Source organism: Vicugna pacos, chromosome 35, assembly GCF_048564905.1.
Source record: "Vicugna pacos chromosome 35, VicPac4, whole genome shotgun sequence".
In the NCBI taxonomy this organism is placed as follows: Eukaryota; Metazoa; Chordata; class Mammalia; order Artiodactyla; family Camelidae; genus Vicugna; species Vicugna pacos.
In genome coordinates, this window is record NC_133021.1 from 26,687,674 (window position 1) to 26,704,360 (window position 16,687).

General features: G+C 43.4%; 1 protein-coding gene across 1 annotated transcript in view; it reads right to left on the reverse strand.

The window, feature by feature from the left end:
- Positions 1 to 4,878: 4,878 nt before the first annotated feature.
- The window catches only part of PLXDC2 (plexin domain containing 2), a 347,388-nt gene continuing 335,579 nt past the window's right edge, over positions 4,879 to 16,687 (reverse strand). Inside the window, exon 15 of the mRNA XM_072955332.1 lies at positions 4,879 to 5,109. The gene's annotated coding sequence lies outside the window, so the exon portion shown is untranslated. The remainder of the gene's footprint in view (positions 5,110 to 16,687) is intronic.

Genomic DNA, 16,687 nt, shown 5'->3' on the forward strand with positions numbered 1-16,687 from the left:
TCTGATTTGTGGTTAGCTTTTTGGGGAATGGGTTTTAGCAAAATGCCTAAGGCAAGTCTCAGCATTTGATGGCCCATTTAAGGTTTTGGAATTACATTTTTCCTCTTGGAAAACAGAAAATACTCCCCAAAGAAAGCATTACTAAGTGAAACAGCTATATTCCCTTGATTCAAAAAAAAGAGAAGGGGAAATATTTACTCTTTTAAGAAAGCCTCTCGCCAAGTTAAGAACAGTAGGACTCTCATTGCAATAGTGGTAAACTCCCAAGATTACTTTACAGGGCTGAGTGCTCATTTCTTAATTCCCGGCAGGAAAAGCTGGAAAAGGTGAGCATCGATGCTCACGTGGTGCTTCTCAGAAAACAGAATGCTTAGAGCAAGTTGATGAGACAAAGGATAAAATAAACCCCATAAGTAGACACATGTGACAGACACAGCCCCCAAGGCAGAGGACGCAGCGTGAGTGTTATTTCCATTAGAAAAAAGAACGCAAATGGGATTTGAAATTAAGAAGGATGCTGGGAGATGACGGTAACTGCTGGAATGGAAGAGTCTGGCATCTTGCAAAGGGTGTGTAGAAAGAATAAACCCAGCAGGGGAACATGAGGAAAGATCTTGAAGGTTTGGGAGTGTGGCGGATTTCTCCTTTTTTCTCATCTTGGCATTTAAAGATCCCTTCTTAGTTGGAAGCATAGAATCATTTGTCTTCTTGCTGTGTCTACATTGCACCTCAGCTTCTGTGAACCATAGGACACAAGCCATAGAAATTCTATGATCATAGTCCCTGATTTGGGGCTAGATTTAAAACGAAGAACACAACTTTCATAGTTAAAGGACCAAGTAGATTCCTAAATCTTGGTAGACGTCACATTATGTTTTTGAGCCCAGAGACACAAGTTATAAAGTACAACATGTTGATATTTGGATGTGGGTCTATAGGTGTTTATGGCTTTTTATAATATATAGGTAGAATATATACTTCTAAAATTATTTCTTTGAGCATCTGCCATGTGCTAATCATCTTTCTGTGCACTTAACCCATATTCACTCATTTTATTCTCAAAAAACCACACCAGGTATGAACTAGTATCATCTTCATATTATGGATGAGGAAACTGTAAAATTGAAATAGTTTACCTGAGGTCACATGGCTAGTAAGCAGAAGAACAGTGTTCAAATTATTCACTTTTCACATATCAACCTTTCCTCTATAAGGATCCAGGTTTACACGGCCACATCACATCTCAGGCGCCGGCTTCCTTCCCGCCGGGTCCATGAACCGGGCTCCTCTGTGTCAGGGGCCAAACTCCATGCAGATCACCTCTGCCCGGTCAGTGTGTGTTTCTCTCTCTAACATTCATCTCCCCCGTTTCCAGAAGGGAAGTGATCTGTTTCATCTGCACTGAATCATCAGCAGGTTCTGGCTTTGCTGGACCTCCCCAAAATATTTTTTCACAGGAATAAATGAGCAAAGAAATGAAGGAATGAATTCCTTATCTGGATTTCTCCTTTAGGAAAAGGAAAGTCTAAAATAGAGGTGAAAGGAGGAACTCCTCAAGAACGAAAACTGTGATGTAGGAAGACAGAGGGTAACCATTTAGAGTGTGGCGTGCGCTCTGGCAGCCAAACCAAGCTGGATAGTACCTTTGCTTGATACTGCGTGAGACAGGTTCTCTGTAGACAAGGTGACCAGATGTCCCTGTTTGCTTGAGACAGTCCTGGTTTACCGCTGTGGACCCGGCATCCTGTCTGGTTTAGCCTTTGTCTGGGTTAATGTGGTTACATCTAAAAGACAACCATTAGTGACCTGTCTTCCTCCCCCTGCCTCCTTCCAGACCTGAGCTAACTTCACCTCCCTTTCAAGGCAAACACGCCCAGGGCTTGCTGACAGCACCTTGTGTGCTCAGACACAGCCCCGGTGCCCTGACTGGCAGTGTCAGGTGGTCGTGGGGGAAGCATCCCGAGTTACCAGCCATGATGACCACTTGGTGTGCAGCCAGACGTGCCCCAGACCCCACATTTGCTTTATTGTGTGCAAAGCTCCAGCTGCAACTGGGGGATGAGAAGGAAATAAGGGGAAATTGCAGGTTAGGTGGGTGTGAAATACCTATGAGAAATAGGGCCTTCTTTCATTCTTAAAAGTATAAATTGTATGGAAACTTTATCTAGAAACATCATTCTTCTCCATCTTTTATGCCGTTTTCCCCTTATATTTTTTGCAAACGTGTCGTTCTGAAATTTTTGTTTCAGAATCTGTTAAGCGTCTGGATTCCACGACCCCTCATAGATACTGAGATTCAACAGGCCGGAGGTGGAGCCCAGGGATCCACATTTTCAGCAACTTCACTCCAAGATTCTGCACTGGTCGTCTAGAGAGCAGCCTCGGGGAAAAGCGTGTGTGTGCACAGAGGGGCGGTACCTTCCCAACGGCTGGTGCTGTAGCAGCAAGAACCCTGGGCCTGAGGGCGGATCCGGAACTGGTGGGAGAGGAAAGATGTAAACTGAGGAAGTGGGGAGCCAGAACCAGCAGCTCAGACTCCTGCTAATCGCTGTCTTGGTTTTGTGGGCTCTTTGAACAGGGTACTGACAGGTATCTGATGTGTGGCAATCATGTGACTTCACTTATTTCCAAGGGTCTGTATCAGTTCCATGCCCAGACACAAGCACTTCCTGAAGCTCAGGGCTCCATGATTTGAGGCCTGATCTAGTCAGCTACTGCCTGTGTTCCTGACCATGAGTGGACAGTGGTGCTTTCTTCAAGAAATGTGTGTTGTTTGATTTGTGTGTGTGTGTGTGTGTGTCCACATGTGGGCACATATGTGCTGGCAGTTGAAGAGAAGAATATTGCCCCCAAACCTCAGGAATGATACTGACAAAGATTCTTTGCTTGACTAAACTTAAGTCAAGTTCCATGACCTTTTTGTAGACCCATTCATCTGCCGCTTTGTAAAATAAAGTTTTAGCAAGGACCGTGCTAATTCAATTTTAGTAAGAGTCTCCCATCCTTTTTTCTTACCACCCTCCATGTCTAAGTGGTTTCTTCGTCCCCCGCCATCCCCCAGGCCTGTCTTCAGCAAAGTTCCTGTTAGCTGGGTTTGGCCAGAATAATGCCTACCCCTGGTGTTTCCTCTTAGTGATTCTCCATCCTCTGACCCCGATCCTGCTCCTTGGTGGTAAACCCCCACTTAGTCCTGCTGTATTCGGAGCTGAGCCCAGTTCTACACTGAGGTTTCTTTTCCCCTATTGCAATAGTCCTCCATAAAACCTACTGTCACTGTTCACTTCTCCCCAGCTCTAGTTTTTCTTGGACAATACCGATATTTACATGGAGACAATATGGACAAGATGTATATGTTTCATTTCAGCAGATTGGAAATTAAAAAAAAAACTTGATTGTGTATTTAAATACATAATTATATATTATAGCTTTTCTTTTAGACGGTTCAATTTTCTCTGAGATCTGAGAACATCCTGTTTTGTTTTTTTTTGATCAATCTGCTGTATTTGCCATACACGAGAAAAAATGTTCCCAGTTGGGTTGATTTTTCACTACTTTCAAGCCATTGTATGGACTGAATTGGTTTTCAACAATAACAGCTACAAAAATCTCCTTCGTTCCTTTCCAAAAAGGCTCACTTAGAATCTTCCTTGAATGTTGTGGAGCCCAGATGGTGCAAAAGTACAGCAAGACACGTGCTCCCTGGAGCCGGGTGTCACTCGGTCTCTCCACGTGCTCACGTGTGTGCCGTCAGCACGGCTGGCCACACGGAAACAAAACAGGCACACAATGCCTGCATTTGAGAACTCGGCAGCACATTTCTGTATTAACAGAGAAACCAAGCAAACCAACCAGCAGTATTTGTTAAATGTCAGCAGTCAGTACTGGAAAGAACATTGAGGTTGGGGTCCTACCTCCTCCTTTGACTGGGTGTGTGAAAACATCAGATCTTCACAAGGACCTACTATACAGCACAGGGAACTGTATTCAGTTTCTTGCCGTGACATATAATGGGAAAGAATCTGAAATATACATATATGTATGTGTATGTGTATATAGCTGAATCACTTTACTGTACACCTGAAACTAACACTGAAAATCAACTATACTTCAATAAAAAGTGTTTTTAAAAAAAGAATGATGATGAATCATGAAAAAATCAAATCTTCAAAGGGAAAAGATGAGTAAAATTATGTATTCTGCCCAACTGTCTAATATTTCAGGTTTGTCTATAATTGAGGATGACAATAATTACTGTATAATATTGTCCCAGAGGGACAAGTTAAACCCTGTGGGGGACCCATTTTGGGGTCCCTGAGTCCCCCTAGGCGGGTTAAGGTGCAGTGAGGGGAGAAGTAATTTACACATTGAAGATGCCTAAGAAGGTCGTGGGGTCTGGATCCTTGCGTTTGTATTCTTGGCTCCACCTGCCTCTAGCTGGGTGGACTGAGGCAAGAAACACAGACACTGTGACCCCCTAAAGTGCAGTGTCTATAAAATGGGGGTGAATACGCACTGCTTGGGATTGTTGTTAGGATTTAGAAATAGTATCCACGCAGAGATGAATGCCCGGTAGACACATTAGCACTCAGCACGTGCTAAGTGCCTTTATTACAAGTCCCCTCAGTAAACACAAGATGGGAATCACAGCATTGCACAAAGTCCACTAACTGGGAACTCTGATCACTTGGTATATTCAGGAATTTTCTTTTCTGATTTCTGAGGCTTTTAGAATGATGATCGAAATGCACACGTGACTCCTTTTAAATTTTTTTTTTAATTCTTTGTTAAGAAAATGGATTCAATGAACTTCTCTCTACAGCAGCTTTTCTAAAAAAAAAAAAAAAAAAAAATTGGAAGTGTGGTTTTCCCAGAAAAAGTTATTTGGGGCTTGGGGGAAAAGGAATGGGGTGGAGTTAGGTGGAGCAGGGGTATCCATGGTGAAAGAAGGTTTGGGAAACTCTAGATTAAATTTTTCCTGAAGAATCTTTCAGGGATTTTAGTTATTCGATAAATACTTACTTAGTGCTTATTATGTGCCAGGCACTGTTGTAAGTGCTTTATAAATATCAACATATTAGTCGTTTGAAGTGGAAGATGTCTTCATTTCACCTATAAAAAAACAGAGGAAGTAAGTACATAGCCTAAGGTCTCATGGCTAAGAAAGGACCAATACTGGCCCCTCAGCTCTGCTTTGAACCTCTTGCACAAGCTAGTAGACAGTTTCAAGTTCCAAGAAAGAGCCTGGCCCTCTGACTCTGTCATTACCTATCCTTATTTGACTGCAGAACCCACTTTTTTTGTAGAACAGATGGAAACAGAGCTATGGGACTAGTTTTCTCCATAATTCACAAATTCATTGACCTCAATGGGGAAGGACATTTACATGTATTGACCAGCTGCCCCACGCCAGGTACAGTGCCCGGGTTTTCCTCCCAAGTGATGAGGGTCAGTATGCAAGCAATGCTTTAACCTGAAAATGATGGACTGTCTTTGGATTTGATTAATAAAGCTGACAATATGCTATAGCTGGGTAGATCTTTCCAGCCGCTGGATTTTCCTGTCTACCAGACACACCTATGTACGCTATTGCCCAGAATGAAATACACTAGGTGCTGGGATCATAAACAACCATCTCAAGTACAAATCATTTCCAGAGGAGCCAAGCCCACAACAGAGCTGAAGGTGTTCGCATGAATATACAGCCTGGGTTCCAGCCTTCTCCTAAGACCATTCGGCTCCTGCTCAGCCCCGTTCAATCACGGCAGCTCTCTTCCCTTTCAAACCCTGTCACTAACTGGCAAAGCAATGCTGCTTGTTCTAGAAGCCCTTCTCTCTTTGGAAAGAGGCCTTTTATAATCTGTCCATTTGGGAATTTTAATCCAAAGCCTAAGACAGAGTAAAATCAAACTTTGGAAATAAACATACTCAACTCAATAAATTTTTCAGAAAGTTGAAAAAAGCACATGCAGTTTAAGTTTAATGAAATGTTCTTTTATAGCCCCCTAAGCTGTAAAATATGAAGGCATGTCTGAGCTACAGGGTTTGCTTGATTTAAGATAACCTGGGCTGTGCTTTTAGTTTTTGTTATTCCTCTAAACCGTGATGACAAAAAGCCAACATCCTTCGCTAAGCAAATACATTCTTTTTATAACGAATTTGTGTTTTGCGTCTTCTGTTTCTTTCAGATGTGGTTGTTAATGACAATGCACAAATATATTTCCAAATCTTGCTAAATACATGGGCTAAATGTATGTTTTTCTGTGCATCTTTTATTTATCTCCTTAAACATAAAAATAATTCAGAGAGATTTTTGCTTGTTTTATTTTTATACAAAATGAAGTAGGGCATGCTTCAAATGTGATTGGACTGCAAATCTTCTCTAACAATAGCTGGTGTTATCACATCAGCTTTTAAGGTATTCCTAAGAGAATGCTTAAAAAAATAACCATTTATTTAACAAATGAATCAACAACAGCACCAAGAAGCCCTAAAGATTTTTTTTTTAAAGCCAAGTAGAAAGTTAAAGTGTCCAAGAATGTTCATTTTCTTGGAAAACTTTTCCCTTTAAGAAATACTTTGGAATGCTAATGTGCCAAGAATGAGTAGACACAAATTTTCCATAAAGCTGTATAACTCCATGAAAATGTTTTTATAAGAAAAAAATTAGTTATACAGAACCACACGGCTTTGATATTTGATACTAAACCTAGTATTTACACACTTCTTTAGTTAAAAGTGGCTCATTCCTCTCTTTCTTTGGAAACTCAGGGCCGTGCACCAAGTAATTTTTTTCCGGGTGTAGCTTAATAGGAGAGGGGTGAACATCTGAGCAAGCTAATAATGTGTGCATATCGTATGGATTTATCAGTTTATTTTCCTGCTGTCCTACCTTTTGGCTTTCCCCTCACTCAACAAGCGGTCTTCTCGCCACGTATTACCTCATGTCATAGGTGTGACAGAGCAGAAAACCAAAGTTAAGAAGTAGCATACTTCCCTCTCCAACATGTTTCTTGCAGAAGCCTAAGCACTTAGGGGCGTTTCGATGATTTCACAGTGAGATTAAAAAGGACAGAATTTCTGAGTGTAGACGGCCAGAAGCTGTTGGGCCAGAAACACCAGGAAAGATTTTCCCCAACCTAGATGAGAGTTCCCTGGCTGGGTTGGGGGCAAGACGGGCAGATCAGAGCTCGCCAGAGTCCAGAAGACCCAGGGGCAAGGCTGCCTGTCACATCGGGACCGAGCCCACCATCCCCAAGCATATCCATCTGGGGACCATTAGCAGCCTGGTAGAATCATCTCGACCTAAGTGTGTCAAGGAGAAAGGCCTTTCCGAGGGACATCGGTGCCCAGGGCTATGAGGTCATGTCCAAAGGACTGCTCCCTCCCCGACCCCACCTTCCTTTGAGCGTGGTACCCATGGCCTCTGCCCACGAGCCATGCTAGTGTCCTCCCTGCCTGAGCCAGTGACGACATCTCAAGGGCAGCAAGCAGCTTGCCCAAGGAAGGCCAGGAGGTACATCATCCGTCCATCCACCCATTTTAATTAATTCCACAAATGTTTATTGAGCACTTCCTGTTGTGGGGCGCTCTTGGAGGCACTAGGTAGAGATAAACAAGTCTCTCCCCTCAAGGCTTTTCCATTCTCTCAAGGAGACCAACAGCGAACAACTAAATAACATGCAACACGTCAGGAAACCGTAAGGGCCATGAAGAAAAATAGGGGTTGAGGGCTAGAGAGAGAAGGGAGAAGGTTCTAGATATTCTAAATAAATGGGTTAGTCAGGGGAGGAGTCTGCGAGGAAGGGGCAGCTGAGCAGACTGGACTACAGGGAGGGGCTGTGGAGGAGGACAGCCTGGAGGAGGTGAAAGGGCATCCCTTGGACAGGGCAACAGTGCTGTGACAAGACCCTGAGCCTGATGAGCCCAGGAGGGGGCATGGAGGGGCAGTGATGGGGGAGCCCGGGGAGGAGGGTTGGGCAGCAGCTAGGTTGCAAAGAGAAGGCATCAGAGGGTGGAGCTCAGAGATGACATGTAAGAGGCCAGTGCAGACCATGAATCTCCAGGACTAGTGTGCCACAGGCAATGTTTAGAGCATACTTGCGTGCCCAGATCAGGGGGACAAGTCAGACCCGCAGGCCCGCGGAGGTCAGGATGAGGCCCTCTGAGCCGGGCAGGCTGCCCGAAGGCAATCAGTGTATACTTTGTATCTGTCTCTTTCACAGCAAGACATTTTAAAGATCAACTATCTGGTACAAATTATTGGGAAGGCTACATGGCAAAGTGTCAAAACAATTTTTCTTTTTGGCTGCTAGTATTTTTAACGTCTCTAAATTTAGAGACCCCCAAATTTGGACGTAAGGACTTCAGGTCTGATTTTTCACCTTTAAATAAATCTTCCAGGTCTTTGGAAGAAATCAAAGACACAGTTGCTCTTTTATTCACTTCCTTTATGGCTTGAATCACACAGTGGGGTCAATAATCTCATTCTTTTTCAAGGCCACCGAAAGGTGGTTAATTTCAGACACAGAAAATGTGGTATCAAGCGGGCTGAGCGCATGTCTGAGAGGCAGTGACAGAACCCTTGGAGCTCACTCCCTTCCTGCGTTCTAGACTAGGCTGTAATCCTGTTCAATACTGGTTCAGAACCTTGAACTTCTCCTTCATAGCTCTTAGCACAGCTTTGTTCATAGGTTTATGACGATTTGCTCAGTCATTTGTTGCACAGAAGCCCCTTTGCACCTGGATCGTAAGCCCCGCGAGGGCAGCGGCTGGTTCTGCTTTGGTCACTGTTTTACCCCTGGCACATAGCCCAGTCGTGAGCCCGTGGGATGCACTCAGTAAATGGACAGGATTCTGTTACTGATGACTGGATGCAGATGTGCGTCCTTGGGAAAAGGTGACGAGTATTGAAAAATCAAAGGGAGGAGCCACAAAGGCTCCTATGTTATCCTTCTGACCATGACAACACCATTGCTGCCACAGAAGCACCTCCTTCATCACTCCTGAGCCTGGAGAGGCTCAGCCTCCATGATTGCTTCTTTCCTGAGGTTTCACACTCTGACTTTCTCCTCACTCCATATGAATCAGTATTTCATGCTTATAATTCCCCCAACCTGAAAATAATAATAATATCAAAGGAACAAGTAAATAAAAGTCCTTTCCTGGACCCCGCCTCTTTAGTAGCTTCCTGATCGTCAGGCATAGAAAGTTGAATCATCTTATTTCACTGACTTATTTTAGCCTGAATTTGCAGAGCTCCACCGCAGCCCCATTAAACTGCGCTCGATTTTCCACCCATTCCTGTGGTTTACATGATTCTCCTTTGTTTTATATTCTGTTTTTCTCTGCTTGGAATGCTTTTTCCTTTTCTTTGCTGATAACCCCCCAGGGCACAGGCAATGCCGTCTTCTCTTGAAGTCATCCCTCTTCACCTCTTTAGCAGACGTTGCTCTTACATTTCTTGTTACACACTCCTTCCTTTACGGCCCTCATCACAGCTGTATTTCACACCAGTGGGATGTGCTGGTCTTCTCTGGACAGTGGGCGGCGTATCTGGAATAGGAGCTATGACTCCGGTTTTCATCTCTTCTTCCCAAGTGTCTCCTCCAACAATTCCAGGAATTAGCAGAGTGCCGGACACACAGTATGAGCACCATCAACTGAACTATCAGATATATTAGAGTGTAAATGAAATGATTTTTTTTAGTGTCAGGAGAGCTCACAAAAGGAACAAAGCTCTTAAAGAATCTATTTGAAAAATAGAGGGTACAGAGTAAAAGGAGGAAAGACGGTGTTAGTAAATTACCCTGGTCTTCTTCAAAATAAATTTTCCAAAAATGTTTAACTCTTTCACCCTTTTGTATCACAGTGAATCAACTCAGCTCCCAAAGGAGTAAGACGGTGTCTGGCAGTGCTAGGGAAGGTTTCTAAAGTTATCCTTAGCTTTGTAAGTGAGGAGTAAGAATTTTGAAATTATAAGAAAATGATTTTTATATAAATGAGGAAACCAGGGCTTAAATTCTTCATTTTGTTGTCATTCTTAGAATCTTCTTTTGGGAAAAACTCATGAACTCAAAGTTTGCCCTGGATTCCATAGGACGTAACTAAAGCTTTAAAGCTTCTTACATAAGAATAGGAACTTTTAAGACAGGCTGTCAGATTTCTGTGTGTATGTGAGTATGCGTGTGTGTGTGAGTATGTGTGTGTGTTCACTTCCCAGATGCATGAATATGATCAAATAAAATACAATCAAGTCAATTAAGTTTTGAGCCTCTGCTTTCTCCTGATGCCTCCTTGATAGAATTAAAAACCAGTGTATATTAAATATTTGCACGGTGCCTTATACACAGTACATAATGGTAATGATTAGTTTTTTTGTTACTACAGGAAAGGACATTATCTTGCTTTCCTCAATTAATGCCACATCATGAGGGTTTTCACATATCATTAAATATACTTTTCAATCATCATCTTCCTGGGCTACAATATCCACTTTATTTGGGGCTTACAGTTTTTTGAATAGTTTTCCTTGTTCAAAATGTAATTTTCACCCCCAGCTGTTCTCTAATATAAATACCCCAGCAGAGAACATCTGTGAAGATAAAACTTTGTCTAAGTTTCTATCTGTTTCTTCAGGGCAGATTCCTAGAAGAGGACATGCTGAATTTAAGTACGTAGATGTTGTTAGGAAATTGCTTCTTTATAATGTTAAGTTGCTTTCCAGAAAGTTCAACCTGATTATTTTCCCAATTAGGGTGTAAAATGGTATCACCTGTTCACTGCACCCTTGACAACATAAAGTGTCTGGTTTTAAACTACTTCCTAATGTAATAGTTAAAATGGTACCATATTGTCATTGGAATATGTCATATGTCATAGGAATATTTGATGGCTGGAGATTAAAACATTTCAAGATCCTTGAACTGCTTTGTTCCTGGGGCTCCCCAGATGCCCTCCACAGCCTTTCCCTTCAGTTGCACTGTTTCTTCTCAGTTTCCTTTGCTCTTTTTCTTCCTCGACATCTTCGTGTTGGACTGTCCCAAGAGCCATCCATTAGGCCACATTTTATCTTTACATTCACTTCCTGGATGATCTCATTGGTCCCATGGCTTGAAATACCATATTTATGTCAAACCCTCTCAAATTTATATCTCCAGGCCAGACATGTCTCTTGAGCTTCAGAACCATAAATCCATTTTTCTGCTCAACATCTTCACTTAGATGTCTTAGAAAAATAACATAAAAAGACATTTCAAACACAAGGCGTTCTCGACTGAGCTTCTAATGTTTACTTACAAATGTTCATTTTTCAGTCTTGCCCATTTTCGATGATAGTGGTCCCACCGCTCCTTTCTCAGGCTCTGGCCTTGCACTTCCTGTGAATGCACCTTTCTCTCACACCCCATATCCGACCCATTAGCAAGTCCTACTGGCTCTCCCTTCAAATATAGCCAGGATCTGACCAGTTCTCAACATGTTCATCACTTCACTGTCATATAATTTTCTTTTTCTTTTTAATGCGGTCATGATCCAGGTTTGAGGGCTTGGCTGTTGGCTGGTCTGTTCCCTTCTCAAGCAGCTGATTAAGTCCGTACCCCAGCCACTTCCCTTACTGGGCTTTTACACTGGGACCACTACCCACCACCCCAGGGCCAGGTACCCAACAGCTAGCTATGACCTGGAGTCCCCAGATTCTTCAAATTAGGTGTGCACCTGCTCTTTGCCTCTTACTTGCTGGGTGACGGTGGACCAGTTGCTCAACTACTAATTTCCTCTACTTCCTCTTCTGTGACATGGTGTCTTAGTCTGTTCAGGCTGCTATGGCAAAATGCCATAGACTGGGTGGCTTTACAACAACGGAAATTTATTTCTTACACTATTGGAGGCTGGGAAGTTCAAGATTAAGTCTCTAGCAAATTTGAAGTCTGGGGAAAACCCCTTCCTAGTTCATAGACAGAAATTATCTCACTGTGTCCTCACCTGGGGGAAGAGGTGGGGAAGCTCTCTGGGGTCTCTGTTATAAGGACACTAATCCCACTCATGAGGGCCCCACCCTCTAACCTGATCCCTTCCAAAAGGCCTCACCTCCTAACACCATCATAGGATGGATCAGGTGTCAACCTTTGCATTTTGGGAGGACACAGACATTCAGTTTATGGCACAAGGAGACTGAAGTAAGAGCAGCTGCTAAGAGGGATAATAAAAGAATTCAATAATTTAATATCTGTAAATTGCTTAGATCAGTGCCTGGCACAGGAAAAACAGAATGTAAGTATTTGTGAAATAAATACATCATTAAATTCTCAGCACGCAAAACAGTACTTGGCTCTTGGAAGATGATCGGCCAACATTCATTGAATGAATCTGCAAAATAAAATGCACAGCAAAGGAAAATCCAGTTCTTGAGGTGGAGGATCTGCTGATGAATGTTTTGTTTGCTCTACCTGGGTGAGCCTGCTGTCACATTACAAACACATGTCTCTTTGGGTTGCTTCCTTAGCTGTGGTGGTCTTTGCACGCTTATTTTTGCAAGAGGGGAACGTATGTCACAGAGAAGGGGAGGGGAGGACTGATAAAGGTCTCTTGACTCACAGTACTGTGGGACACAGTAAGAAATACATATTTGACTTCTTTCCCTGTTCTTGACACAGATCTCCCAAGTCCCTCGGAATTTCCTGAGTGATAAGAGAAATAGGAGCACCAGGCAGGCCCTAGAGAGATCCAGGATGGAGGCTGGTCACCAGGAAGACCAAGACATGATTAGAGGGATGGAAGATTCAGCCCCACCCCTCGGGTCTCCAATGGGAGGAGAGGGGCTGAAGATTGAGTTAATACCCAATGGCCAACCACCTGATCATTCTTGCTTATGTAATGGAATCTTCATAAAAGCCCCTAAATGGTGGGGTTCGGGGAGCTTCTGGGTTGGTGAACACTTCAAGGTGCTGGGAGGGTGACACATCTTGAGAGGAGAGGGGACTTCTTCATGCCTTGCCCCATGCGTCTCTACCATTGGCTGATCCTGAGTTGCATCCTTTATAATAAATTGATAATAGTAACTAAATCATTTTCCCTGAGTTCTGTAAGCATCCTAGAAAATTACTGAGTCATAGGAATCCCTGATTTATAGCTGGTTGATCAGAAGAGTGGGTGGTCTGGGACTTTTGACTGATGTCTGATGTGGGGGCTGGTCTTGTGGGACTGAGCCCTTAACCTACGGGGCCTGCAGGAAATCCAAGTAGTTAGTATCAGTATTGAACTGAATTGTAGGACACCCATTTGGGGTCCAGAGAATTGACGAACTCGTTGGTATGAGGAAAAATAAAAAGCCCCACACACGTGGTATGAGAAGTATTCTGTGGATAAACACAGCCCAGAGTCGTGACTTAGGCTAACAATATAAACTGTGTGTTTACTCAGACATAAAATATTTTGCTTCTCATGAATTATATTGGAAACAACTTTGAGAAATGTTGGAAATATTTTCCTCATTTTGCCAACAGAGAAATGAGATACAGACATATAAAAATAGTTTTAAAAATAGCACTTAGATGACTGACTTGATTTTTCTGGAAAACCATAAATACCCAAATGAACAAAGATCAAAAAGAGCAAGCATCTCTTTGCTTCTATAAGCAAATGTTAATAACATATTGAGCACTATGGTTGCATTTAATTTTTATTTAATTCATTTATTTAAAATTTTTAATTGAATGTTTCATTTTTCAGCACTTAGGTTGAAAGCTCCACCCTTTCTACCCGGATAAACATCTCAGAATGGGGAGAGGGCCCCCCCATCTGCTCTTCTAGTTAATTGTCCCTCTCTGCCTTTTACCTTAAGTGTATCTTTTTAAGCACAAAGACAACACTTTTGTACCCAAATCAACACATCTTTCATGGGCAACATGCTAGCATAACTAACTTTTATCGGGCGTTATGAGTCTAACCCAAAGCTAAGTATTTTAGCTCACTGATTTGACACAATAATCCTAGGAAAGGGGTACTATTTTCAGGGTCATTTTACAGATGAAATCTGGGCTTTGAGAGGTCACGTGGGCCATGTTAGAGTTTGTCTCCTTAACTGCTACACATGCAGGTATCTCATGGCCTGGTAGCTTATATCGGGGGAGAGAGAAAAATGAGGTCAGAAAACAGAGGTAAACCTGAGAGCAGATGCCCCTCTGTGAGCCCTCGATGACAGGGGGACCCTGGCCTGACATTTATCAAGGGGGGCAACAAGCCATCACGGCTGGACCTGCCTTCCTGGTCTAGCGGGAACCACATGTTTCCAACACCTCTGAGCCCCGACGGCCGGATCAGTTACCAGTTGTTGTTTTCTGTCAAGGAGCTCAAACTGACCTCAACAGTCTGTCTGAAGTCAGGGAACCGCCGCCCCAGAGCCTCAATAAAGCTTCATCGCAGGACACAGAGTAAAACAAGAGAGAGCCCACGGGGCTCCCCTCCTCCCCACGCACACCGCCTCTGCCACCATTTTTTGTCTCCTGTGTAACCGCGGAGTCTCCTGTGATGCCCATGCCTTCATCTGCACTTCTCTCTCAAACAACCCACTTCTTTCTTGTTTGCTCTACTACTGTTAACCCGCTGAGATCTGGCCTTGCTCAAATAACATCTATTTCCTCAATAAAATGACATCTAATTAAATTCGGAATGATATCATTTTACAAAAGGGATGTTTCATTTCTTGCAAGTCACATATGTCTTTCTTGCTGTGTGTTTTTGCCTGTTCAGTCTCTCAGTTCAAGGCATACTGATGCAGATTTAAAACATTCTAGAAGGAAATAAGATGCAAGGTTCTATGGCATTTGGAATAATTTATGCACCCCATCCTCCAGGCGGGCTGCCAAGCTACAGCAGGAGAAATTTGCTTCACATCCTATCAAGGAACATGCCACAATGAACCCTTTTGGAAGGAAATCTAAATTGCAATTGTACAAAGAAATCTCGGGAGAAAAATAGCCCAGTGTTATTCTGCAACCCCCAAATGTTTGTAATGTTCACCAGAAAAAAATGTCAGGAGAATATCTGGGAGAAGTTCAAAGACTCTGAGCAAAGTTTGTTGCAGCCTTTAAGAGTAATGCACATTACAAAGGGGTCAATTAACATTTATCAAGAGGCATTGGCATTTGTGAGGCGTATTTACTCTGGGAGGCCAAGTGCATTTCAGTGTGTCTTTAAAATGATAGCAACTTAAAGAACATAATAAGCCCATCACTAGGCAGAGGCTGGGGTTCCTACGTGGCCCGGAGCTGCAAACGCTAAGCTACTCTCATTGATTTTCCGCCTTTGACGCATTTTTGAAATTTCCAAAAGCTATAACTGCCCTCCGTGTAGCTTGGAGAAGCAGATGCAAATGACATTTCTTAACACGTCTGCTGCCTGGGTCAGGGAACTCGTCAGCTGAGGCAATGGTTTCTGGTCACCTTTTCCCTCTCTCTGTCCTCCTCCCACTCTGCCTCCAGGCACAAGCAACCACCTCATACTTCAGCGACTGTGTTGTCCCAGGTGAAGCCGTGCTCACTATCCAAGAGCAAGCTCAAATATCACTTGCCCTCCAAAAGACCCCCGAGACAGGAAGGGGGCAGGGCACAGCCATTCAAGCAATAATACAACAATTAACACTAAAATGGCAAAAGATTCAACCCCCAGTAGGCCCTGAGGCTCAAGATGGTGGGAGATTTGACTTCTAGTAGACTGTGAGCTTCATTATACGCCCATTGTAATGTATTAACATGGTGAATAACACGTCCACAGGCGCCATGGCAGTCCCAAGGCTAGAGCCACAAAAGGTCAAAGAGTGGGAAATGGCCAGCTTCCTGGAAATCCCAGCCCCTTCCCCAGGCTACTTAGTCGAGTCCTTCCACTTATTAGCGTATGAAGCCACTGAGCCCATTAAAAACCAGCAACACAGCCCCTCGAGGCCACTACCTCTCTCTCCGTCCCTCTTCAGAGACAGCCCGCACTCTGTCTATGGAGTGTGTACCTACTTTTACTCTGATCTGAGCACCCAACTCCCACACCTCGTAGCCTTTCTCTTGCCTTTTGATGAATCTCTAAATAAATCTACCTTTACTCGACTGTGGCTCACTCTTGAATTCCTTCCTGCATGAAGCCAAGGACCCACACTTGGCAGGGCACGTCCCAGGGGCTCAGCTGAAGCCTGGGACAGGGCCCTCCTCACGCCCCACACCCGTTTTTCCTGCATCACCCAAACCCCTTGCACACAAAGCTGACTCTTCCCTCTGTAACTTCACAGGGATGTGTGGTTGGCTCTGCCCTGGGACTTCCGTCCTTCCTCTGCTGTATTGTTTAAATACCTGTCTTCCCTACTATCCTCGGGGCTAGCTGAAAACAAAGACTTTACTTTTTTTGTTTTTATAGCCCTGGGGCCAAGCACCCTGCACAGCACAGGTTAGACTTTTCATAAATGTTAGTCAAACTTGAGGGGGGAAAAAAAAGATCCTAACTGCACGTCAGAAGGCTCTGATTTTAAAAACAGTGACTTGGAAAAGGAGAAGGCCTGGATTCCTAGGAAGTGGGTCTACAGCTAAATGAAACATTTTATGATTGTCATCAGCATTGTTTTCTTTAATGATTCCATTGCATTATTAAAGAAATATCACACATTAAGAGATCTTTTCAAAGCCCTTAAAATGGCAGTTCTGAATTTAAT